The sequence below is a fragment of the Tripterygium wilfordii genome, chromosome 9, assembly GCF_013401445.1.
Source record: "Tripterygium wilfordii isolate XIE 37 chromosome 9, ASM1340144v1, whole genome shotgun sequence".
NCBI lineage: Eukaryota > Viridiplantae > Streptophyta > Magnoliopsida > Celastrales > Celastraceae > Tripterygium > Tripterygium wilfordii.
In genome coordinates, this window is record NC_052240.1 from 6489874 (window position 1) to 6516179 (window position 26306).

The following is a 26306-nucleotide window of genomic DNA, read 5'->3' on the forward strand; positions in this document are numbered from 1 at the left end:
TAATCTTCGGCAATGGATATTTGTTCTTCACTGTCACCCTGTTCAACTGTCGGTAGTCCACACACATACGCATCGTACCATCCTTCTTTTTCACAAACAAAACAGGTGCTCCCCAAGGTGAAGTGCTCGGTCTAATAAAACCCAACTTCTGTAAACCTATCAACTGAGTGTCTAACTCCTTCAGCTCTGCTGGTGCCATCCTGTACGGTGGAATAGAAATCGGATCTGTACCTGGATACAACTCAATCACAAAATCAATCTCCCAGCCACCCCGGTAAATCATCAGGAAAAACATCCATGTACCGCTTTACGACCGGTATAAGGATCGAAGAATCCTCCCTAGATGCTGAAGTAATCAAACCAGCTATAACACAATCAGTGTACTGAGGATTATCTAGAAAATATGGTCACGGAAGAAGCCTCGTTCCACGAAATCAAACCCTCCCCGTAGGTGTGGTCAGTGTAATCCTCCTCTCAGCACACTCTATAATCGCCTCATACCCAGTGAACCAATCCAATCCAAGAATAACATCAAAATCAGTAAATGGCATCACAAATAGATCCGCTCTAAACTCATGGTCTGCGAAACTAAACACACAGTCCCTATAGATACCACTAATCATGGTACCTGGTCCTAGGGGTGAATCAACTATAAATCTCCTTGCCACTCCCGTAATCTCTAAACCCAATGCCTCAGCAAATGATGCAGAAATAAATGAATGCGTATCACCAGTGTCAAACAAAACACGTGCCCAAGAACTGAATAAGAGAAACCTACCTCCCAAATGGTCTCGCTCTGTTGGTACCGCATCAGGGCCAAGTGCATACACTCCACCTCTCTGAACCTGCTGCTGCTGAGCTGGTGGCCTACCTCGTCCTGTAGGACCTCTCGGTACCGAAATCGGTGCTGGAACTAGAGTTGGAGCCCTCTGACCTCGAGGTACTGACAATGCAGGTCCTCCACCATGTGGACAATCTCTCCTGGTATGCCCTGGCAAACCACACCGGAAACATAACGGGTTGTTTACCATAGGACAATCCCAACGCATGTGGCCTACATGACCACAAACATAGCAATGCTGAGGCTGCTGGTCTCACCTCGGAGCCTGTCCCTACTGGTCTGATCTCTGCCCCTGTTGAACCTGTCTAGGACCCTGCTGTCCCTGCCTAGGTCCCCGATAACCCTGCCTCCGACTCTGAGAACCCTGCCCCTGGCTCTGCTGCTGCCCCCGAGTATCAGTCATTTGTCTGTGTTGACTACTCTCTCCAGTAGCAGATATAGAACTCTCAAGCTTCCTCTTGTGAATCTCCCAGTAATCCTTAATCTCCACTAAAGTTCTCTCCACTCCGAGTGCCTTATCAATACACTCACGATAGGTGGTGATAGTCTGAGCCGCCAAATGAGGTGAAATCTTTGGCGACAATCCTTTCCTAAATCTCAATATCTTCTTTTCCTCTGTGCAAATATACTCCTCCCCATATCGCCCTAACTCCTCAAAACGAGCCTGATACTGTGTCACTGTCATGTCCGGAGACTGAATCAACTCGAGAAACTCCTTAGCCTTAGCTGCACGCACCGTCTGTGGCAAATACTGTGTGCCAGAAAAGCTGTCTCAAACTCTGCCCACGGCATACCCTCTCTGCCCTGACTAACTGTCATCACCTCCCACCAAGTGAAAGCATCCCCCTCGAGAAACTCCGCAGCTAATAAAGCCCTCCTCTCCTCAGGAATCCGCAAAGAGGTCATCTTCCTACGTAGCTGGCGAAGCCACTCCTCTGCTGCCACTGGATCTATCACTCCCCTATAAACCGGAGGATTCGTCTTCCGCAACTCGGCTAGCTCCTTGATTGAAGTGTCAGTCACAAAAGGAGCTACCTGTGCCGCCACAATCTGTCCTGCACCCTCCTGTAACCCACCCAGTGCTGGAACCAATGCTGGACCCTCAATAGGTGCCTGTAATGCAACTGGGCTGGAGCAGCAATCTGCGTCACAAGTCCCGTAACAGTCTACCCAAGAGCTCGCACCAACTCAGTAACATCTCGGATCTCCTGTCGTAAAGTGGTCACTACTGCCTCTACCCCCTGTGGTGCTGGCTGTACCGGTGGTACCTCCTGATCCTCCTCAACATCACCCACTAGGTCTATATACACTCCCCACCTGCCCCTACCCCTACCCCTACCCCTACCCCTCCCACATCTCACACCTCTACCACGTCTCGCACCCCTACCTCTCCATCCTCGCCCACGCTCCAATGGGGCTACCTCGGGCACACCCGTCTCATCTACCCCCTGAGGCTCATCCGCCTCATGTCGTCCCCTACCCTGTCTCAGTCCTCGCGCCCGGGTACTACGTGTGTCCACCATATCTAGAAAATATATCACACGTATACATAAATCCAAAAACAAGAAACAACAAAAATAAAAACTCACCAGGTCAGCCGGGAAGCGCATGATGTGTAGTCAACGAGATAACCTAGGTAACCTAACCACTGTAAGTTTCTAACCCTACAGCTCCGATACCAAACTGTCTCCCCTCTCTCCTAAGGTATACCGAAGTGTACCTATACCCACAGAGACGTGACCGGCAGGGGACACCCCATCCCCCGAACCAATTCCCATACCGATAATTAAACCCAATAAACATATGTAATAATAATAATGATAACCACCTAAACCACCGGAGTAAATATACAACAGCGGATCAGTAAAATATATTCACTCGATACCAAACCGTGTAATATACACAAAATACAATACCAAAATCCACGCCCTGCTAGAATAGTCGGCTCGAGGCTACACATCAGCTCACGCAACCCGTCACTGACCACCATCTCTCGTACCGAACTCACCTGAAAGGGAATAAAGAAGAGGGGTGAGCTACAAAGCTCAGTAGGGCGTAGAAAGGAAACATCGATATCAAAAAAAAATACAAGAAATCCGGGAATATGATGCAGAATAAGTAATACAATAAATAAGCAATCATCGACAATCCAATCAGGGAATATAGTAGCCGATAAGGCTATATAACACTGTAACCACGAACCCCGACCACTAGAAATCCATAATCCACTCCAAAATCCATAATCCATAATCCGTAATCCATAATCCATAATCCACCCCTGGACCCACCCTAATCCCCGTAGGGTGTCTCCCAGTCCAGGTCCACACCGAAACTGGATGAGGATCGGATATCCCGATAGCATAGCCTACACCAGAGAGCGTCCCCTGTGATGCACCTCATCTCAAACGGTCTATAGGTACGTACCCGGTCTATATAATATATATATATATATATATATATATCATCCATCGTAAATCCATATCCAATAAATTGGGCTCCTATATGGGCCCCACAGTCTACATCAACCACCTCCAATCACCTCCAACCACCCCACTCCTAAAAAAAATCCAATAATCATAATCAACTAGGAATATAAATAAACATATAACAAGCCGTGTTTCCACCCCCGGAAACTGACAAAACCACCATATAATAAGAGTCCGTGAAACCGGAACTCTAGAATCACACAAGTAAGAGTAAGGAAACCCCTACCTGAAAATCGGAATACCAATACCAAGCACGCGTCCCTGATTAACCCCTGACTCTGAAAGTCAACTCGCTCCGAATCTCAATCGGGGTCACCCAACTACACCGGAAAACATAAAATACGAAAATTCAGTGAAAATACGTTCGGTCAACTATCAAAGTCAACGGTCAAACAGTATCGAACTGGGTCAAACAGTGTAAAACCGGTCCAACAATGCCAAACCGAGTCAAACCGGTTCAACACACCAGTCAACCGAATCAACTCGGCCTGACTCAGTCAACTAGACCGAAACCCATTCAACACTACCGTCGGCGATCCGGCCACCAAAACTGACCAAACTACACACCAAATTGAAGAGGTAAAAGAGATGAACTCATAGGTACCTGAATCAAGCCAAACCGTCACCGGAATCGGCCTGATCGACCAAAGAAACCCACGGTGGCCGGAAACTTCAAACTCCGATATCTCCCTAACCACAGCTCCGATCGACGTGATTCCACTTGTGTTATACTCGTCTCACTCCTACGCTTCTTTTTGTACCAGCTTTGACCATCATCGTCGCCGGAATCACAAAATCACTGTCAAACCCGTTTAAGAGAGAGAAAGCGGAGAGAGAGAGTGAAAATCATGAAAACAAGAGGGTGTTTTTGAAAAATTTAAAAATGTTTGGTATTTAATTAATTAATTCATCTTTTCACTGTAGTCCCTACAGTTTTTTTACCGAAATGCCATTGTACCTTTATAAGACATATATACGTATTAAACTTAAAAAAATCATAACTAATTCCATTTAACTCCGATTACGGTGATTCTTGTCCCAAAAATTTTCTTTTTAAATCCCCCACTTACGAAAAATATTTCAAGATTTTTATCTTAATTTAATTTTTATTCTCCCCAAATCCCGGTTCACGATCATCTAGGTTCACTCCAACTCGATCAACGCGTCAAAAAACTATGAATAGTGTAAAAATCATGTCAGGATATTGCATTCATCCTGCACTTTGAGCAAGAAAAAATCTTCCCACATTCAAACAAACAGGCGCAATAACCTCGAAGAAGGGACACGACCTGGGATCTTCACCATGATCCCCATTACTTTGAAGATGTTGTAGTTATGAACAATGTTTGAAAATTGGATCGGACCGATGATCGGCCTCGTATCCAATCTGGTCACCATTAAGAAACCGATGATACTGGGAATTGGCGATTTTTCATACAAACCGGTTGGTTTTTGATCGAACCAATTGAACCATCCGGTTTGCGTGAACCGGTTGGACTATGAAGTGACTAGGAAATAATGAAAAAAGAATGTTTTTTGGCAAGCATAGAGAATCCATGACCTCCCTTTAAAAGACCAAGGCACTTACCAACTAAGCCATTAAATAATTTATGTTCAAATGAAGAAGTTTAATGAATATATTATTGTTATTTCAAAAGTGCTCTTACATAATATTCGTAAAGATAATGTCTTTTTTCTGAAAATATTTGTCTTAAATTATCATGTGAATGTATACATCTACTGGACTTTTCATTAGTTAATTAATCAAATCTACATATTTTCAAAAAAAAATTAATTATAAATTTTAAATGATGAACATTATTACATATTCAATAAAGACTTGATTGACTCATCACTCCTCACTCATTTGATTAAATATGAAAATATTTTAAAAATTATTCTTGGTAGGGTTTCAACTCAAAATCTCTCATTAATAACAACTGTGAAACCCCAAAATTTCCAATAGGGGTACAATTGAAATTTTTTTTCCTTAGGAATGAATTAAGAGACAAAGAATTGGGGGTAAAAGTGAAAATCCTAGAAATACCTAAACCTAGTCTCTACAGTATAAATATCCCTCTTAAACTACTACTTTGTACAAGAGCTAAATACCTACACTGCAGCCGTCCCAGAAAATTCAAACGTGGTTCCACCTCCTACGCTGGCAGATTTAGCTAGAGGCAACAATATAAGGTGAGTAATTGATTTACTCACTATATGGATATAGAATGGTGATTTTAGGTGGAACATTTGTTTGATAATGTTGTTTCTTTTCTTTGTTTGATCTGAATACAAGTGACGGGCAAGGAATTGGAAGTTAAGGGATTGTAGAACATAGAACAGAGATAAAGAGATTATGGAATATAAATTCCACTGGTGAGAATTTAGCCCTCTTCTGTACGTGTATGGATTGAGCTATTGTTGATTGAATATTGATTGATAATTGGGTTTTGGTTATCTGTTATGGTGCAAGTGGCAGTGAGGAGTTGAGATAATTGTCAAGGTAGTTGATCGGGACAGTAGTACTCACCGGAGCGAATCTGATCAGGTGAGAAACTCATTCTTGTTGCATATGGGTATAGATATTTACGGTTACCAAGGATTTGGCACCCATGAATTTCTTATTATGGCCGGACCTCACCTCCATGAGGTTCTCCGGCCTCGGATGTTTTATTTCCCGGAGGTGGCTTTGATCTACGCCGTCGAAGGAGGATTACATCTCACCAAGTCATAAATGGTGTGACTCGGTGGGATTGATTTGGAAAATTTGGACGAAAGGAAGGAGAAGAGTAGTTTTGTGGGCTGGGTTTAATTTCTATTAAAGTTGATGTAGTTTTCGAACTACCGATGCAAATTTTGTGTAGGATTGAACAACCATCACACTAATTTTAGAATAGTTTGTCCTGAATCTCTTAGGTAGGGTTGGATAGTCTCACCTCCCCCCTCTCGGTCTCTCACCAAGCTTGTAAGAAATCTGCCCTATTGCAAATTATTGTTGTAAAATTTCAGATTACCATTACTAAGGCAAACAAGCCTTTAAATAGATGTTACAATGAAATCCTAGTAGTTTTAGAAAACCTAGAAGCACATATGCTTCCTTATTTAATTTTAAGGAATTTCTACTCTAATAAGGACTTGACCTGCAATGTAAAGGAAATATTGCAATTTAAAGGAAATATTGCAATATAAAGGAAATTCTACTCTAATAAAGATTCCTAACCCTGCATCAACTTCCTCGCCCCCTCAAGAACTCGACTCTGGCGAGAAAATAGAGAAATAGTTGTGGTAGAGGTGAGGGGCTAGTCTCAGCAACTCATCTTCACAAATCCAACTGTTGTCCGATGCTGGTTTGCCCTTCCATTTCACCCAGAACCAATGATATTCACCCTCTCTAGTGGAAGTAATCCGTGTGTCCCCAATGTCTTCAATCTCTTCTTTCTTCTTATGCACAATTGATACCCGTGGCTGCGTAGGATCTCGGGGGGAGCCGGTGCACAACTGAACAGGTTGATAACCTGTTCAGTTGTGAACCGTCAGATCTTGTCCTCAAGATCTTACGGTCCCCCTAGTTGAAATTTTTGGAGCTTTAAAAGTTGAACAAAATACCCAAAAAAAAATGCTCCACCACCATATCCTCTGCCAGCACCTTCAACACCACCATAACCACCTCCACGTGCCCCTCCTCCTTCGGACCATCCTCCACTCCTATGGTCCACCACCACCGCCACCGCCACCCCTACATCCTTCTCTCCTTTACCACCACCATACCCAGCTCCTCTTTGTAGATCTAAAACCTGTAATTACCAAAAATCTCTCTCTACATACACCACCACCACCACCACCACCACCCTACATCCTTCTCTCCTTTACTACCACCATACCTAGCTCCTCTTTGTAGATCTAAAACCTGCAGTTACCAAAAACCTCTCTCTACATAGCCCTGATTTGGCTCCTCTCTCTATTCCGCCTCGATTTGCTTCAATTCCGTCACGATTCGTTTTTGCTGATCGATTTTTGGTAATAGAATGACATGTTTATGGTGAGACCAAAAGATATAGACATAGATTAAGTCAGTTTCTTCAACGACTAAGAGAATTCCTTTTAGCTGAAAAAGATTACTAAACAAATCCAGCAACTTTGATTACCTTGTATTTACTAAAGATTTTGTTATCAGAGATGATTTTTCCCCCTCTTCGTATTCAAAGCAAAACACATCGGATATGATCTTGATCCACTCTTTGTACTCTCAAAACAAATTATGGCAGATTCGAAAGAAATAGAAGAATCGCTGAGTAGGTGTTGTATTTTTGATGGGGGAGAGAGAGTGTTGTACTTTTGATGGGAGAAAATACAAAGAGTGGATTTAGGGGAAACCGTTCGATCTTGCTGTGAAGATCGAACGGCTTACAAACTGAACAGGTTATTAACCTGTTCAATTGTGAACCGGCTCCCCCTTGAAATCGGCTGTGCAGTGCTCACAGATGCCTCATCTGTACTCTTATCTTCATGATAGTGAAAGGAATCGAGCAACAATCACGCAGCGGAATAATAAAAATTTTCGATTCCTAATCCGAGGATCTGTTTAAAAACTACATTCGATTATGGGTTTAGAATAGTTACCCTTGTAACGCGCCTTTCGTACTGTTGAAGCATACAACGAACACGAACTTTCTGATCGTGTCTCTACGGTATCCACACGAACAATGCAATCTTCGTGTACGTCTCACGTCCACGAACGAAACTCACGAGCCCTCCGGTTGCTAGACCGAAACGAACCCGCCGTCTTCAAATCCGATTCAACACCTTGAATCAGTTTAGTGAGCAAAATAGGAGAACACCCTTTGAAAGACTCTCAGCCTTTTCTTGGAAGAACTCACGTATATCTTATATGTTTTCACAAAACATATCTTTTCTTAAAATCTATCTTTCTGTAAATATATATATATATCTATATACATTCCAAAACCTATTATGTTTATATATATCTTTATATATATATCGGAAAACATATATATATATATATATATATAACGTTCAAACTTTTTTTTGTTTATGTATATCTCTATATATATATCTGGAACGTATCTATATATATATAAATATATCTTTATATATATATATACATAAAGAAATTGAAATCAAATAGAATTCCAAAATGTTTGAGTCCTACTCAAAAACTTCTCTTGATTTTTAGAAATTTCTTAATACCAAAGTCAAAATATCCTAGTCCAACTAGGACCGAAAAATGTTCACATTAAATATGAAATTCATCTCATGAATTTTACGTTCCGTATTGCTTATCATTCTTAGTGTGCGACCCTGTAGGTTCCCGTAATGTTGGTAGTAATTATAAAATCCTATTTTAGAATTACAAGCAATGAGTGATGTCTAGCAACATATCACTGCTACCCAAATTACGAGAAAGTCAATGTTTCGACTCAACCTTTACCGCGACTAATGTTACCGTGTTGTAAATTCCTTTTATCCTCGATATCTAGATTGAACACGAGACATGGATATGTCACCCTCGTATAGCTCAATCAATGTTTCTTGATTCCCGAATAAGCTAATCGAAACAAATGACATTGATATCATTATATCAACTCATTTGAGCATGGCCATGCATTTATCAGCTCTATTCAATCAAGAGGCCTTAGATATCAATCTTGTGTTATGAGAAGGACAAATTCCATCTTGATCATTCACATCCCTCTACATAATTTATTATACACCTGATCACCACCTTTATAGCCACCTTGTTAAGGGCAACGTTTGATAGTGTCAAAATGAACAATTTCTTATGTCGGGAACAATGGTGATCTCAGGTCGAAGGACTACAAAACACCATCATCACAATGAAATTATTTATGACATCCATAACACGATCCATGTAATGATTTCATGGTGGGTCGATCCAGTACATAAATTCTCCAATTTATGTACCTACATGTTGACTTAATATCATATATTAATCAAGCACATATTAGCCTCTACACATTATTGTCGTCCCTGTTAACAATAATATTTGGCTAAGGACATTTAAGAATATACATTATATTCTAGGGACATTATTACAATAATTCATACTACACAGATATAAATAATTGCAATAATTAAAAAAACTTTATTAATAAAATATCCATGATAATATAATGTGCTAAAGAATCATCATATGATTGACTTTAGTGCACACTCTCCAACGAACTCCCACTTGCACTAAAGCCAATCACTTATGTATCTAATACCTAGTGAATTGTTGTGTTGATCATGCTTCTGCTGTGTCAGAGGCTTGGTCAGTGGGTCGGCAATATTTTCGTTTGTGGAAACTCTGCATATCTTCACATCTCCTCGATTAATGATCTCTCGAATAAGATGGAAGCGCCGAAGTATATGTTTGGATCGTTGGTGAGATCGGGGTTCCTTAGCCTGTGCTATTGCTCCATTATTGTCACAATATAGCTCAATCGGATCAGCAATGCTAGGAACAACCTCTAGTTCAGCTATGAACTTTTTGATCCAAACAGCCTCCTTTGCTGCATCGGAAGCTGCTATATACTCAGACTCTGTTGTAGAGTCAGCTACTGTCTCTTGTTTTGAACTCTTCCAGCTCACAACACCACCATTTAGGCAAAACACATATCCTGACTGTGATCGGAAGTTGTCCTTGTCGGACTGGAAGCTGGCATCAGTGTAACCCTTTACCCTGAGCTCTTCTTCACCTCCATAAACCAAAAACATATCCTTAGTCCTTCTCAAGTACTTAAGAATTGTCTTAACGGCCATCCAGTGACATTCACCAGGATTTCCTTGGTACCTACTCGTTACACTAAGTGCATACGAGACATCAGGACGTGTACATACCATTGCATACATGATAGACCCTATAGCTGACGCATAAGGTATCTTACTCATGCGTTCTCTCTCATCTTGTGTCTTAGGACACATGCTATTTGAGAGAGTAATGCCATGTGACATAGGGAGAAGTCCTCTCTTGGATTCTTGCATGTTAAACCGATTTAACACTTTGTCAATGTATGTACTTTGACTGAGGCCCAGCAATCTCCTTGATCTATCTCTATAGATCTTGATACCTAAAATATAGGTAGCCTCACCTAAGTCCTTCATCGAAAAACAATTCCCTAACCAAACCTTAACAGATTGTAAGGCTGGAATATCATTCCCGACGAGCAGTATATCATCTACATACAACACCAGGAATATAATGGTACTCCCACTGAACTTTTTATATACACAAGGTTCATCTTCGTTCTTGATGAAACCAAACTCTTTGACTGCGTCATCAAAACGAAGATTCCAGCTCCGAGAAGCTTGTTTCAGTCCATAGATGGATCGTTGCAATTTGCACACCTTTCCAGTAGCGTCTGGAGCTACAAAACCCTCAGGTTGTGTCATGTACACATCCTCAAGGAGCTTTCCATTAAGAAAAGCCGTTTTGACATCCATCTGCCAAATTTCATAATCATGGTGTGCTGCAATAGCAAGCAAAATCCGAATGGATTTAAGCATCGCGACTGGTGAAAAAGTTTCGTCATAGTCTATACCATGAATTTGTTTGAAACCCTTAGCCACCAATCGCCCTTTGTAGGTTTGCACATTTCCGTCCATGTCGGTTTTCTTTTTGAAAACCCATTTGCACCCAATAGGTTTTACTCCTTCAGGTGGGTCAACCAAAAACCAAACTTGGTTGGTGTACATGGACTCCATTTCGGATTTCATGGCTTCAAGCCATTTCTCAGACTCCGGGCCTGTAATTGCTTGTTCGTAAGTTCTAGGCTCATCTTGTTCCATGAGTAACACGTCTCCAGGTTGCGTAATGAGAAAATTATATCTCATAGGCAACCTACGTGACCTACTCGACCTACGCGAGCCTTGTGTAGCTTGAGCCGTTTCCTGTTCCACAACTACTCTTGGAGCGGGCTCAGGTTCCACAACTACTTGTGGAGCAGGCTCAGGTTCCATCAACGGTTCATTGTTTTCTTGTGGTTCTTGAACTGTTTCAAGTTCCACTCTCCTCCCACTGTTACCATGAGATACAAATTGTTTCTCTAGAAAGGCTCCAGTTCTAGCGACAAACACTTTGCCCTCAGAAGGATTGTAGAAATAATATCCTTTGGTTTCCTTAGGATATCCTACAAAAAAACATTTATCAGATTTGGGTGCAAGCTTGTCGGAGGCTTGACGTTTTACATAAGCCTCACAACCCCAAATTATGATGAAAGACATACTGGGACGTTTCCCAGTCCATAACTCGTATGACGTCTTTTGAACCGCTTTAGATGGAACTCGGTTCAGTATAAAAGCAGCTGTGTCCAGAGCATATCCCCAAAAAGAGATAGGAAGATCTGTATGACTCATCATAGATCGAACCATGTCTAACAAGGTCTGATTCCTCCTTTCAGATACACCATTCAACTGTGGTGTAGCTGGTGGAGTGAGTTGTGAGACTATCCCACACTCTTTTAGAAAGTCACGAAACTCTTTGCTTAAGTATTCACCACCTCGATCTGATCGAAGTACTTTAATACTTTTGCCAAGTTGGTTTTGTACTTCTTTTCTGAATTCTTTGAATTTTTCAAATGATTCAGACTTGTGCCTCATTAGGTACACGTACCCATATCTACTGAAATCATCAGTAAATGTAATGAAATACAAATAATCTCCTCTAGCTTGTGCACTCATCGGCCCACATACATCACTATGTACTAAGCCTAATAAATCAGTGGCCCGTTCACTGTGTCTAGTGAATGGGACTTTAGTCATTTTTCCCAATAAACAAGATTCGCATGTCTCATATGATTCAAAATCAAATGAGTCCAAAAATCCATCTTTATGAAGCTTGGAAATGCGTTTCTCATTTATATGGCCCAAGCGACAGTGCCAAAGGTAGGTTGGGTTTGAATCTTTTGATTTAACCTTCTTTGTATTTATGTTATAAATGGGCATGTCAAGGTCTATAACATATAAACCATTCGACATTTGAGCATTACCATAAAACATTTCATTGAAATAAATAGAACAACTTTTGTTCTTTATTATAAATGAAAAACCATCTTTGTCCAAACAAGAAATAGAAATAATGTTTCTAGTAATTGAAGGAACATAATAACAATTATTAAGTTCTAAAACAAGCCCAGTGGGTAAAGACAAGAAATAAGTTCCTACAGCTAGGGCTACAACTTTTGCTCCATTCCCAACTCGTAGGTCCACCTCGCCCTTGCCCAAAATCCTACTGCTTCTCAGTTCCTGCACATTTTGACAAATGTGAGAACCACATGCAGTATCTAATACCCATGATGTAGGAGCAGAAAGATTTATCTCAATAACATAAATACCTGTAGCAGAAGTCTCACTTCTTTTCTTCTTAAGATCTTCCAAGTACTTCTTGCAGTTCCTCTTCCAATGCCCGGTCTCACCGCAATGGAAGCATTTTGCATCCTTAGCAACCCCTCCTTTGGGTTTCAGTGCAGCAAATTTGGATTTGGACTTCTTATCTTTCTTTTTGCCCTTATCCATTTTCTTGCCCTTGCCTTTGCCCTTTTGGACCATCATGATGGACCCGGGCTTCTGCTTCTTCATGCTAGGCTCAGCTGTCTTCAGCATATTTAGAAGCTCTGGCAAAGTTTTTTCAAAACTATTCATGTTATAGTTTAGAACAAACTGACTATAATTGTCCGGCAACGATTGCAACACTAAGTCAGTGGCTAAATCTTTATTTAGCTTGAAGCCCAATCTCTCAAGATCCTCAATGTACCCAATCATCTTGAGCACATGAGAATTGACAGAGCTTCCTTCTGCCATTCTGCACTGAAACAATGCCTTGGAAATGTCATACCTCTCCTGTCGAGCTTGCTCTTGAAACAATTTCTTGAGGTGCTCGATCATCTCAAAAGCTTCCATGTTCTCATGTTGCTTTTGAAGCTCAGAGTTCATGGTAGCCAACATGAGGCATCCAACATCCAAGGAATCATCTTGATGCTTCTTATAAACATCTTTTTCTGCCCTAGGGGCAGTAGCTGGAGGTTCCTCAGGAACAACACGCTCTAGGACATACAACTTCTTTTCATGTTTGAGAACAATTCTCAAATTTCTGTACCAATCGATGAAGTTTGTCCCATTCAGCTTGTCCTTCTCAAGGACAGATCGCAGAGATAAATTGTTTTTATTTTGTGATGCCATAGTGATCTACAACAGAAAATATGCAAAATAAATATCATGCTTTAAGATCATCTAATAGGACTTTAATTAAATGATGCTCCCACTATTTAATTCGAATTAATAACCCTCACATTAATTCGGAAAGTTCTAAACTTTCTAGTGGGCCAAGATCCGTATTTCACTTACTCTTGAGACAGCTTTGGCTGAAAAAACCCAAGACTAAGCTATTTAGGTAAGCAACTTTTGCTAATTGCATCTCCATGCAATTCTTGGATTAGTTGGGTAAACTATTCTTGTTTAATCTTATCTTATGGATTAAAACCCAACTCTTTGCCTCTAGGCTTCCAATCCTATTGGACTTGTCCCAGTTAAGTTGAACCCAATGATTAACAAGCGGAACAAGGCATCCTGCTTTGGCAGACTCTACCTTTTCCTTCATGCCTTCTACAAGATAGAATAAAGCACCCCGCTTTGGCAGAAACTACTTATGTTCGATCGAGAGCTTGACAAGTGTTGATCATTGGAAGACATCAACTTAATAATTTTATTGAGGGATTTCATCTCACCATATCATGAATTAATCTCATTAATTCTAATTAATTTGATCTCAACAAATTAAGTCCATATTACCTAATTGGCCTTTAAACTAGATGGATTAGCATGCACTATCATTATCTATTATTACATAATAATAATAAAAGAATAAAATTTAAACGTGACATGATTATAGCCCAACTACATCAGTCCTCCCAAGCCAATGAGAGAATCGACAAGTCAACCTAGGTAAAACTTCGCAAGTCCTTTCTTTCGGTCATCTTTTCTTCATATGGTTAAGAAAACGCTCCATCCTCCAGGGGAATTCTCCTTTGCTTTAATCCTATTTTAATCTTAATTCTAATTACATCATATGTAATAGAAAACCTCGAGTTACAATCGAGGGGAGGAGAGATGAGAAAAGGAATTACAACGAGAAATAGGAGGTAAGGCACGACATGCAAGCCGTATTTTCCATAAAAATATATTGAATAAAGTAAATCATTCACAAGGGTCTTCAGGGCTATAATCATGCACCATGCTTCACCAAGCACACAAGAATGCATAAACTAATCAATTTATTTTGACCTTTAAAATAATCTTTTATGGCCAATTGGATTTTAAAGATCCTTATATATGCAACTTTTGCACTATCAGATTAAATATATAATCCAATTCAATTAATCAAATATTATATATCTAATATATATTTGAATCAATCAAAGCACACAGGAAATTTTCTAAACATAATCGAATATGTTTTAAACATGGCTCCGATACCACTGAAAGGAATCGAGCAACGATCACGCAGCGGAATAATAAAAATTTTCGATTCCTAATCCGAGGATCTGTTTAAAAACTACATTCGATTATGGGTTTAGAATAGTTACCTTTGTAACGCGTCTTTCGTACTGTCGAAGCATACAACGAACACGAACTTTCTGATCGTGTCTCTACGGTATCCACACGAATGATGCAATCTTCGTGTACGTCTCACGTCCACGAACGAAACTCACGAGCCCTCCGGTTGCTAGACCGAAACGAACCCGCCGTCTTCAAATCCAATTCAACACCTTGAATCAGTTTAGTGAGCAAAATAGGAGAACACCCTTTGAAAGACTCTCAGCCTTTTCTTGGAAGAACTCACGTATATCTTATATGTTTTTACAAAACATATCTTTTCTTAAAATCTATCTTTCTGTAAATATATATATATCTATATACATTCCAAAACCTATTATGTTTATATATATATCTTTATATATATATCGGAAAACATATATATATATATAGCGTTCAAACTTTTTTTTGTTTATGTATATCTCTATATATATATATCTGGAACGTATCTATATATATATAAATATATCTTTATATATATATATACATAAAGAAATTGAAATCAAATAGAATTCCAAAATGTTTGAGTCCTACTCAAAAACTTCTCTTGATTTTTAGAAATTTCTTAATACCAAAGTCAAAATATCCTAGTCCAACTAGGACCGAAAAATGTTCACATTAAATATGAAATTCATCTCATGAATTTTACGTTCCGTATTGCTTATCATTCTTAGTGTGCGACCCTGTAGGTTCCCGTAATGTTGGTAGTAATTATAAAATCCTATTTTAGAATTACAAGCAATGAGTGATGTCTAGCAACATATCACTGCTACCCAAATTACGAAAAAGTCAATGTTTCGACTCAACCTTTACCGCGACTAATGTTACCGTGTTGTAAATTCCTTTTATCCTCGATATCTAGATTGAACACGAGACATGGATATGTCACCCTCGTATAGCTCAATCAATGTTTCCTGATTCCCGAATAAGCTAATCGAAACAAATGACATTGATATCATTATATCAACTCATTTGAGCATGGCCATGCATTTATCAGCTCTATTCAATCAAGAGGCCCTAGATATCAATCTCGTGTTATGAGAAGGACAAATTCCATCTTGATCATTCACATCCCTCTACATAATTTATTATACACCTGATCACCACCTTTATAGCCACCTTGTTAAGGGCAACGTTTGATAGTGTCAAAATGAACAATTTCTTATGTCGGGAACAATGATGATCTCAGGTCGAAGGACTACAAAACACCATCATCACAATGAAATTATTTATGACATCCATAACACGATCCATGTAATGATTTCATGGTGGGTCGATCCAGTACATAAATTCTCCAATTTATGTACCTACATGTTGACTTAATATCATATATTAATCAAGCACATATTAGCCTCTACACATTATTGTCGTCCCTGTTAACAATAATATTTGGCTAAGGACATTTAAGAATATACATTATATTCTAGGGACATTATTACAATAATTCATACTACACAGATATAAATAATTGCAATAACTAAAATAACTTTATTAATAAAATATCCATAATAATATAATGTGCTAAAGAATCATCATATGATTGACTTTAGTGCACACTCTCCAACAGATAGTGAGTTAAATCCGTCACATTAAATACTGGATTAATCTTCATAGTCTCTGGAAGCTCCGGTGAAAATGCATTAGGTCCCATTTGCTTAAGAATCTTATATGGACTAGCCCTCTTGGAGTGCAACTTGTGACAAGCTCCTGGAGGAAACCTTCTAGGATCAATAAGGTCACCTTCTTTGAAATTCGCCTCCCTTCATCGCCGATCAACTTGCTCCTTGTAAGCTGCATTACTTAACACAATCTTTTTACGCACATCAGCATGTATGGCTTGCATATGTTGCACAAAGTCCTCTGTATCTTGACTAACTCGTGTAGAAAAAGATAAAGGTGTAAGGTCCATGGGTGTTTCAGGTTTCCCTCTAGTGACAATCTCAAAGGGTGATGACCCTGTACTTCTATTGACTGAATTATTGTAAGCAAATTCAACATGAGGCAACACTAAATCCCATGCAAGCTTGTGATCAGCAACCAAACAACGAAGTAAATTACCAAGGCTTCGGTTAACTACCTTAGTCTGGCCATCTGTTTGGGGCTGAAATGCACTAGAAAACTACAGCTTGGTTCCAATTTTAGCCTATAAGGTCTACCAGAAGTAACTCACAAACCTGACATGTCGATCAGAAACAATGGTTGTTGGAAAACCATGTAATCGTACCACTTCTCGCAAGAATAACCTTGCAACCCTTTTTGCATCGTCGGTCTTTGAGCAAGGTATAAAGTGTGCCATCTTTGAAAATCGGTCCACAACTATGAAAATAGAATCATGCCCTCTCAAAGTTTTAGGCAAACCATGCATAAAATCCATGCTAAGATCTAGCCATGGCCTTTCTGGTACAGGTAGTGACGAATATAAACCTGTATTTTGTCGTTGCCCTTTCTCAAATTGACATGTTCGACAACGTGTGATAACTTAAAACACATCCCTCCTCAACCTTGGCCAAAAATATCGATCCTCCACAAGACTAAAGTCTTATCATGCCCAAAATATCCGGCTATCCCTCCTGAATGTAATTCTGCGATGACATGCTGCCTAAGTGATGTATCAGGTAAACACAAGCGATTTCTGAAGAACACGTAGTCATCCACAATGCTATACAAAGAAGGTTTGCTAACTGTCCCTTCCTTCAAGTTTCTATAAATTTGTCCAAAATCCTTGTCTGTAGCATATAGGGCTTTAATGCTCTCAAATCCTATAACTTGGGCAGCTATAGATGATAAAAGGTGAGTCCTTCGACTAAGTGCATCAGTAACTCTGTTTTCTTCGCCAGATTTGTGCTTAATAACGAAGGTAAATTGCTGCAAATAATCCATCCACCGAGCATGCTTCACATTCATCGTTGTTTGTTGCCCCAAATGCTTCAAAGAGTCATGATCGGTATATAAAACAAACTCTTTATGCACCAAATAATGCCTCCAGTGCTTCAATGTTTGAATGAGCACATAAAATTCAAGATCATGTGCTGAATAACAACTTCGTGTCTCATTTAACTTCTCACTAAAGAAAGCTATAGGATGGCCTTCTTGACTCAAAACTCTCCCAATTCCTATTCTGGAAGCATCATAAGCAACTTCAAATGCTTTAGAGAAATCTGGTATTCGTAACATAGGAGTTTCAGTCATTCTCAGTTTAATCTCCTCAAAAGCTTGTTGGGCATCTTTGGGCCATGCAAAGCTACCTCTTTTTGTGTAGTTAGTAATAGGAGCCATAATTCCACTAAATCCATGAATGAATCTCCTATAAAAGGTGGCAAGGCCATGGAACTATGTACTTCATGGATATTGGTGGGTGTTGGCCACTCAAGAATGGCTTGCACCTTGGATGGATATGCCTTGATACCATGCTTAGATACAATAAATCCCAAGAAAACAACCTGAGATTGTGCAAAAGTGCACTTCTTCAAATTCACATAAAACTTTCAAATTCTAGTACCTGAAAAACTTGATGTAAGTAATCAAGGTGCTGCTCAAATGTTCTGCTAAATATCAAGATGTCATCGAAATATACAACAACAAATTTTCCCAAAAACGGCTTGAGAATTTGAGTCGTAACTCTCATGAATGTGGTAAATGCATTTGTGAGGCCAAAAGACATCACTTTCCATTCAGACAAACCCTCTTTTGTTTTGAAAGTCGTTTTCCATTCATCGCCAGGTCTTATTCGGATTTGATGATACCCACTTCTCAAATCAATCTTGGTGAATACAACAGACCCATGTAATAGATCAAGCATGTCATCCAGTCTAGGTATTGGGAATCGATACTTGACAATGATCTTGTTGATGGCTTTGCTATCGACGCACATCTACCAACTACCATCTTTCTTAGGTGTCAAAAGTGTCGGAACCGCACATGGACTCATGCTTTCTTCTGAAAACCCCTTTTGTAGTAAATCTTGCATTTGTCGCTGTAATTCTGAATGCTCTTTAGGACTCATCCTATAAGCTGGTAGATTTGACAGTGATGCCCCAGGAACCAGATCTATTGCGTGCTGTATTTGACGCATTGGAGGTAGATTGTGAGGCAATTCTTCAGGCATAATTTTGAGAATTCTTGAAGCAGTCTCTGGACATCCGGGTGAGGTGCAAACTCATGATGTTGTTCAATTGCTTTTACAAATAGCATATACGTAACCCCAAGTTCCTGGCTAGTTGTTTTAAATCTTCTTAAAGTCAGCATCTTGCATGCCTTGTCATCTTTAGAGAAATCATGCACTTTCAAAGGGTTTAGGACAATCCATTTGCTATTGAATGTGAAGGTGTATGTGTTTTGTTCTCCGTCATGTATTACTTTCCTGTCATATTGCCAGGGACGCCTAAGTAGCATGTGGCATGCTTTCATGTGAGTGATGTCACACCAAATCAAATCATGGTACTTACCAATTTTGAAAGTAATAAGGCACTATCGTGTGACAGGAATTGATTGATCATCCACCCAATTTATTTTATATGGCTCTGAAATCTTTCTTGTTGGGATTTGTGCTTGATCCACCAGATCCTTAGCTACCACATTAGCCCCACTACCACTATCCACAATCACATTCATCCCATTACCCTTGAATTCAACCCTGGTATGGAAGATGTTTGTTATCCTCCAATCCTCTTCTAGTTCTTTCTTCCTCCCTGTTAGCAATGGCCTCATGACATAAGAGGGTAAATCATATGTTGGTAGATCTACAGCTTCAATAATCTCTTCAAACTCATCCTTCCTTTTAACTTCCTCTTCCTCGTCCATAGCTTTTAGCCTTGGATTTTCATTGGGCTCCTCACTACAAAGCAATGTGTACTTGGTCTCATTCTATTTGTCAGGACACACAACAACAAAGTGGCCATGCCTCTTGCACTTGTAACACCTTGGACCTGTTGTTGGTGTCTCGAGCTGATTGTCCTTTGAGACATTCTTTCCTTGTTCAGTCCCAATTTGAGGCTTCTGATACCCCACTTGCTGCTGGAAAGTATTTTTGCGTACTTGAGAACTACTAAAGCTCGATCTCTGAGATTTCCTAGAAAGATTTTTTTTCAATTTTGAAGGCCATCTGATAGGCTTGCTCCATACTAGTGATGGTCAACGTGCAAAACTTATCCCTTATGTCCTCGTTCAGCCTTTCTTCATAGTGTTCAATGGACTGGAAAACATCCTCTTTAGCTTGTCCACGGAACCTTAAATTGTAGAATTTTTGTGTGTATTCAGCTATTGACATAGACCCTAGCTTCAAAGCTACATATTCTCTATATACCTTGCTGTAAAAATTTGGTGGTGAATACTTTTCTTGTTACAGTTTCATCATCAGCTCCCATCTTGTGATGTTCAACCCTCTTGCATGCCAATAGTCATCTTCAACTCCCTGCCACCTTTCCCTAGCTTCCCCTTCAGCTTCATGATGACAAATAACACTACCTGATATTCTGGAAACTTTGTGAAGTTGAAGAAATCTTTCAGAGATTTCAGCCACTCTTTGAAGACGTAGGGGTCAATAGTACCATAGAAATATGGTATTTCTAACTTCACATATTTGCCAGCTATATTATTAAAATTTCCTCGAAGCTCATTGTAGGCCTCACGATTGAGCCTCCCAGATGATTCTTGAATTATGTTGTGACTATCTTTGTCTTGAAATGCTAGTTGATGATTTTCTTCCATAAACTTCTTGCTACCACTTGGTCCTTCTTTCTCATAGTTAGCTTCTTCGTTTGTCCCACCAACAAGTTTGCTTCCCAAAGAGTCTACATGCCCAGAATCATTATCCAGCATTGTTAGGATGCACTCATGGTTATCTAGCCTTGTCACCAGGTTATTAATAGAAGCCGCAATTGACTCCAGTGTAACTTCAGAGGATGGGTTCTCCCCTTCTGAAGTAGGTTTTGTCATCTTACGACTGTAATTTACACCACTCCTTATTGGCATAAACAATTAGAGAACTCGTAGATTGCTCAGGACCTGCTTCGATACCAACTGATGTAGTTTTCGAACTACCGATGCAAATTTTGTGTAGGATTGAGCAACCGTCACACTAATTTTAGAATAGCTTGTCCTGAATCTCTCAGGTAGGGTTGGATAGTCTCACCTCCCCCCTCTCGGCCTCTCACCAAGCTTGTAAGAAATCTGCCCTATTGCAAATTATTGCTGTAAAATTTCATAATACCATTACTATGGCAAACAAGCCTTTAAATAGATGTTACAATGAAATCTTAGTAGTTTTAGAAAATCTAGAAGCACATATGCTTCCTTATTTAATTTTAAGGAATTTCTACTATAATAAGGACTTGACCTGCAATTTAAAGGAAATATTACAATTTAAAAGAAATACTACAATATAAAGGAAATTCTACTCTAATAAGGATTCCTAACCCTGCATCAAAAGTGGACTATTTACAAAGAAAATAGGTCATGTTATTGTTTTTCAGTAATGTCTTAGTTGGGCCAAGACAAAAGAATATTTGATATTTCTATTTTCTAAGTTGTTTTAATGGGGCAAAAAGGGACATGTACTATGTGGGTTTGTTACTGCTTTACTGGACCAGAGGTAATTAAAGAAATATTCCTATGATTGAATTTTATTTACCAAAATTGTATTTTCTTTAGTTGACTAGGATTTGACCTTGACCGAGAGTGGTCAAATAATTAAATGGACCAATGGGTTCGCTAAATGGTTAAGAATTGGGAAATTATTTTAGTCAAGCTAGTAATTTATTTTAGACTATATTTTTTTTGACCCGTTGTACGCCGATATATTTTTAGGAGATCAAGAAGATGCTTAGCTTTGTTTGCACTACTATCGAGGTAGGGGTTCTTCATTTATTGGCCTCTATTATCCGATATTTCGTGTTCTACAATTTTCTGTGTTTTCCTTGTGTGTTAAATACCTGCCTCTTGAATCGTTCTTTGTTGTCTATTCATTGGTTCGCATTTCTCCATGCTTGACTATAATCTTTTCATCATGTAAATAGGCATGTGTAATTTTGGCTATGGGAAAATGTTTAATTTGATTAGGACTCTTCGTAGAGCTTTGTGTCCTATTTTTCTAAGAAAGTAAAATATTTTCTTAACTAGTTTGGAAAAGGGCTTTGGGTGCATGGAAAAAACTTGTTGTAATACATGCATCATGATATATGTTGATTGTGTGTTGGATTGTGGATTTGTGGAGATGGGTGGATGTGATAGCCTTGTTGTTGTTGTTGTTGCCTGGCTCTGGTTTTGTGCGGTCACCTTTATCTGTTCCCACGTGATTATACGGGGGATTTGATTGTCGCGGCCTCCGAGAGGGAATCTATACTGTCGTGTGTCGACGATTGGATGTGGATGGTTTGTGGCGCTACGCACATTGGGTGGAGATATGTGGTTGCGTATATGTATTTGCGTGCTTATATATATATATATATATATATATATATATATGCATATTGGATTGTGTTTGTGGCATGATCATATTCATATTATTCTTGCCTATTCTTGCATCATCCTTGAGCTGATTGTTGTATATGTAGACTAGTTCTAGTCTCTTTCCTTTTTCACATCGTTGTGACTTGACTCCTCTCGATATCCACATTATGGATATTTGAGTCTCAATTTGGTATTATACCCCTACTGGGCTATTTAGCTCATCCTCTATTTTTTTTTTATTTCCTTTCAGGTGAGCATGCAGATGATGACCAACAACATGAGGCGTGAGCAATTTCCCATGGATATAGTAGTGGTGTTATGGGTAGTGTAGGATATGACTATTTCGAATTTCCACATTTGTTTATTTATTTATTTTGGTAGACTTAGTAGATTTCAATAAGGGATTTTGGAGGATTTTGGTTTGGAAATTGTTTGTTTGGGACAATTGGGAATTTTGCAGACCCCCCTATGGGATGGGTCGTTACAACAACAATGTTTTAACCAATTAAATTATGATATTTTATTTGTTTAAAAGAATACATTACATTTATTTAATTTATTTATTAATTTATTTGTACATTATTGTGTATTATAATATATGAAATATTTTTAATTATTATTTATACTAAATAAATACTTTTAATAATATATTATGTTGAACCCGGTTCGAACCCCGGTTGAACTTTTGAACCATCGAAAAAAGAATTTTTCTGATTCAATGACCGGTCCGGTATTCAAAACCTTGGTTATGAAGAGGTTTGACCCAACAACTCAAGTAACAAGTAAGAAGACCATTCCTCTTCATTCCGATGTTAGTCTTCTATCTCTTGCTTTTCTCATTTGACATAAAGTAAATTTTAAGCCCTCCTTAGGAAGGCAACCTCTCGAACCAGTAGTTTTGTATTCTCACACTACACACGGCCTATTTTGCGGCAGGTCAAATTTGGTGCAATCCCATATCAAAATCTTTGGAGTGACAGCAAGTCCTGATACACCTAAACACACACATAATCAACAACCCAAACACTCTTACTCTTAGCGGCCATAATTTAGAGATCTTATGTCTGACACGGAAGAGACCAAGCAGTATCACATATTTTAACTAACCATCACAATAAATATTAACTAATACAAACCTAACTGAAAAGACAATACAAACCTAAATCAAAAACTATAAAATAATAATTACATAAAGTAATTATAAGCCATGATAGACTATTATTTCTCAACAAGAGCATTGGACTGATATTCAAACACCTAATTACTGTCTCTTGAAGCTTGTCTCATAAACAACAAATATAAGGGTATCGTAACAATGAAATAAATAGATGAATAGCTGTAAGTTTTAAGAAAACTAAATATTGAACATAATGAGACATTTTCTTGACCATACCATATGCTATTTTGGTACCAAAGGCATAGATAGTTGTCAATGCGATTTTTTGCATAATTGACCAATCGACATCTTATCCTAAGAAGTGACGTGGATGGCGAACCTCGGTACCCACAAGAATGAGAATGGGAGACCTTTCGCGGCACGAGTACACTCCGACGTCAAGTCAGTATTCTTTAAAGAGGGAATCAAAGTAGTCATTTTTTGTGCATACCTTGTTAGAATATGTGTGCACACACCAGACCAAAACCAGCGTTCAAAAATATTGATTGGGCCTGCCGGTTCGACCGAAAACTGGAGGGGTCATGGGTATAATTTAATGAAATATTGATAAAATACCGATTCGATCAGTCGATTTTTGGTATGAATACCAGTTGTCCGGTTTAAAAAAATTCAAAATTGAGAATTTTTCAGTGAAAAATAACAAAATATGAAAGAAAATAAGTAAAAAAAGGAGAGAGTACAAGTTGAACCTAATTGAGATTTAAATGGTTATGTTGGACTTGGACTTTATAATTTATATGGTTATGTTGGACTTTCTTATAAGGATGATTGTTAATTTGAAATTGAGTTTGGTAATATTGTGTTTAATTTGAGATTGAGAGTGTTATTATTGTGTTTATTACTTTAATTGGATGGATTTTAATTTATACTCCCTCTGTCCCATTTTAACTGTCTCCTTCAATTTTACACACAGTTTAAGAAATTGCATTACTTCCCTTCAATTTGACATTTATACCCTTATTTATAGAGGACAATTAAGATGTCAATGACTCCCTAGGAATTTACTCCATCAGCTTTTCATTAAGGATAAATAAGGGTAAGATGGGAAAAAGGATGAAATTAGTTTTAAATAATTGAAATGGGCAATGCATTTTAGGACATCCCAAAAAGGAATAGAGGACAATTAAAATGGGACGGAGGGAGAATTACTTTTCTAATTTTTCTAACAATTTACAGGTTTTTATAATTTATTATGAATTATCAAAAATTTTAATTAATTAAATCATACCGATCAGTCAGTCAAACCGGTTGAACCGGTTGCCAGTGACCTAATCGACACGCTTGAAATTCGGTTTTTAAAACATTGACCAAAACCCAAAACACCCTATTTTTATATTATCCCACATGGCCGTTGGACACATATCCGATTATTATATCAGTTGTAAATTCAACTCTATATATGTTATACAATGACCATAATTGAAAATCAATGAGATAATTATTCTCTTTCCCTTTTACTCTCCTTTTCTTTTTCTTTTTCTTTTTGGTCTCAACTTCTTCCTTTTCTTTCACAATTCCATTTCCAAAATATATATAAAATTCTACATGGTATCAGAGCAAATTGGTTCTTGACCACCAAATTATTCTTCTGTTATGCTGTTGCTGCCATATTGAGGGTGGTGGCAGCATCCCTACAATTTTTTCTTCTCAATTGCCTCTTTACGACTTGTTTGCACTATACTATATGTCTGGGTCTTCTCGGTAGCTCTTTCTCATTTATAACAACCATACAAGTTGATCTTCAATCTAGGCTCCCAAACAATCAAGGCCCTTTCTAGAAATGTGGCCTTTCTCGTAAGCCTGCGGCGTGCCCTCTAATCGCTACAATTTCGTAATTTTTGATGATACGCTCACAACGAAGCTCCTCCCCAAGGATATCCCGGATCAAAGCCATGATGAAAATTAGGAGTCTTACCAAAATAAGCTCCTGATTCTCACTCTCTTATTGGCTCTTTAGCTCTCTATGAAAATTTTCTTTATCAATATAGAAAAGGATAGCAGAGGAGTGATTTCTTTTTTGGGAAATGCACCAAAACAGCAAAAGTATCTCTCATGCTTCCCAGTGTTCTGTATCATTTATTGGGAAATGTGTCATATGGGCCTATTATCTATTGTTGTAGTTGGTGTCATGCGTCAATGTGTGTGAGACACTACCTCAAATTTTAGATCCAAGTATTTTTACCTAGCTGGACTCGAGTACCGGTAAATGAGACGGTACATAGAAATAACTCTACGAGCCTAAGTATCATTAAGTGAGACAGCTCAGTTAGAACAAAGTCGTACGGGTAAAATGTATCCACGCAAACCGATCAACCCAATTAAGATATTTTATTCAGGACTTGGATCATATGTTAAGTATCTCCCCCTTTTTTTATACATAATTCACACTTATAATGAAATTTATAAAGATCTTTTTCATAACTTTAATGAAGTTATAAATATTTCCTTCCGTTCTCAATCTAGGCAACACAACATTTGAATGTTGACCAGGCACTCAAAAGTAGTAAGCATGCTAATAGACAATCAACAAAGTATAGAAATCATGGGAAAACAAAAACCAAATTTACTGAATCATAAAGGTATGGGTTACATTAGAATCCTAGCTAGAAGATTAGTTTCTCATATTTATTTTGTACAAGAAAACAAAGCAATGAGACATTATAAATACAAAAAGAGAAGAATAGACATTGAAAAACACCCAGCAGGATCATTCTTCTTTCTCCTCTTAAATCCCTTGCCCACTGAC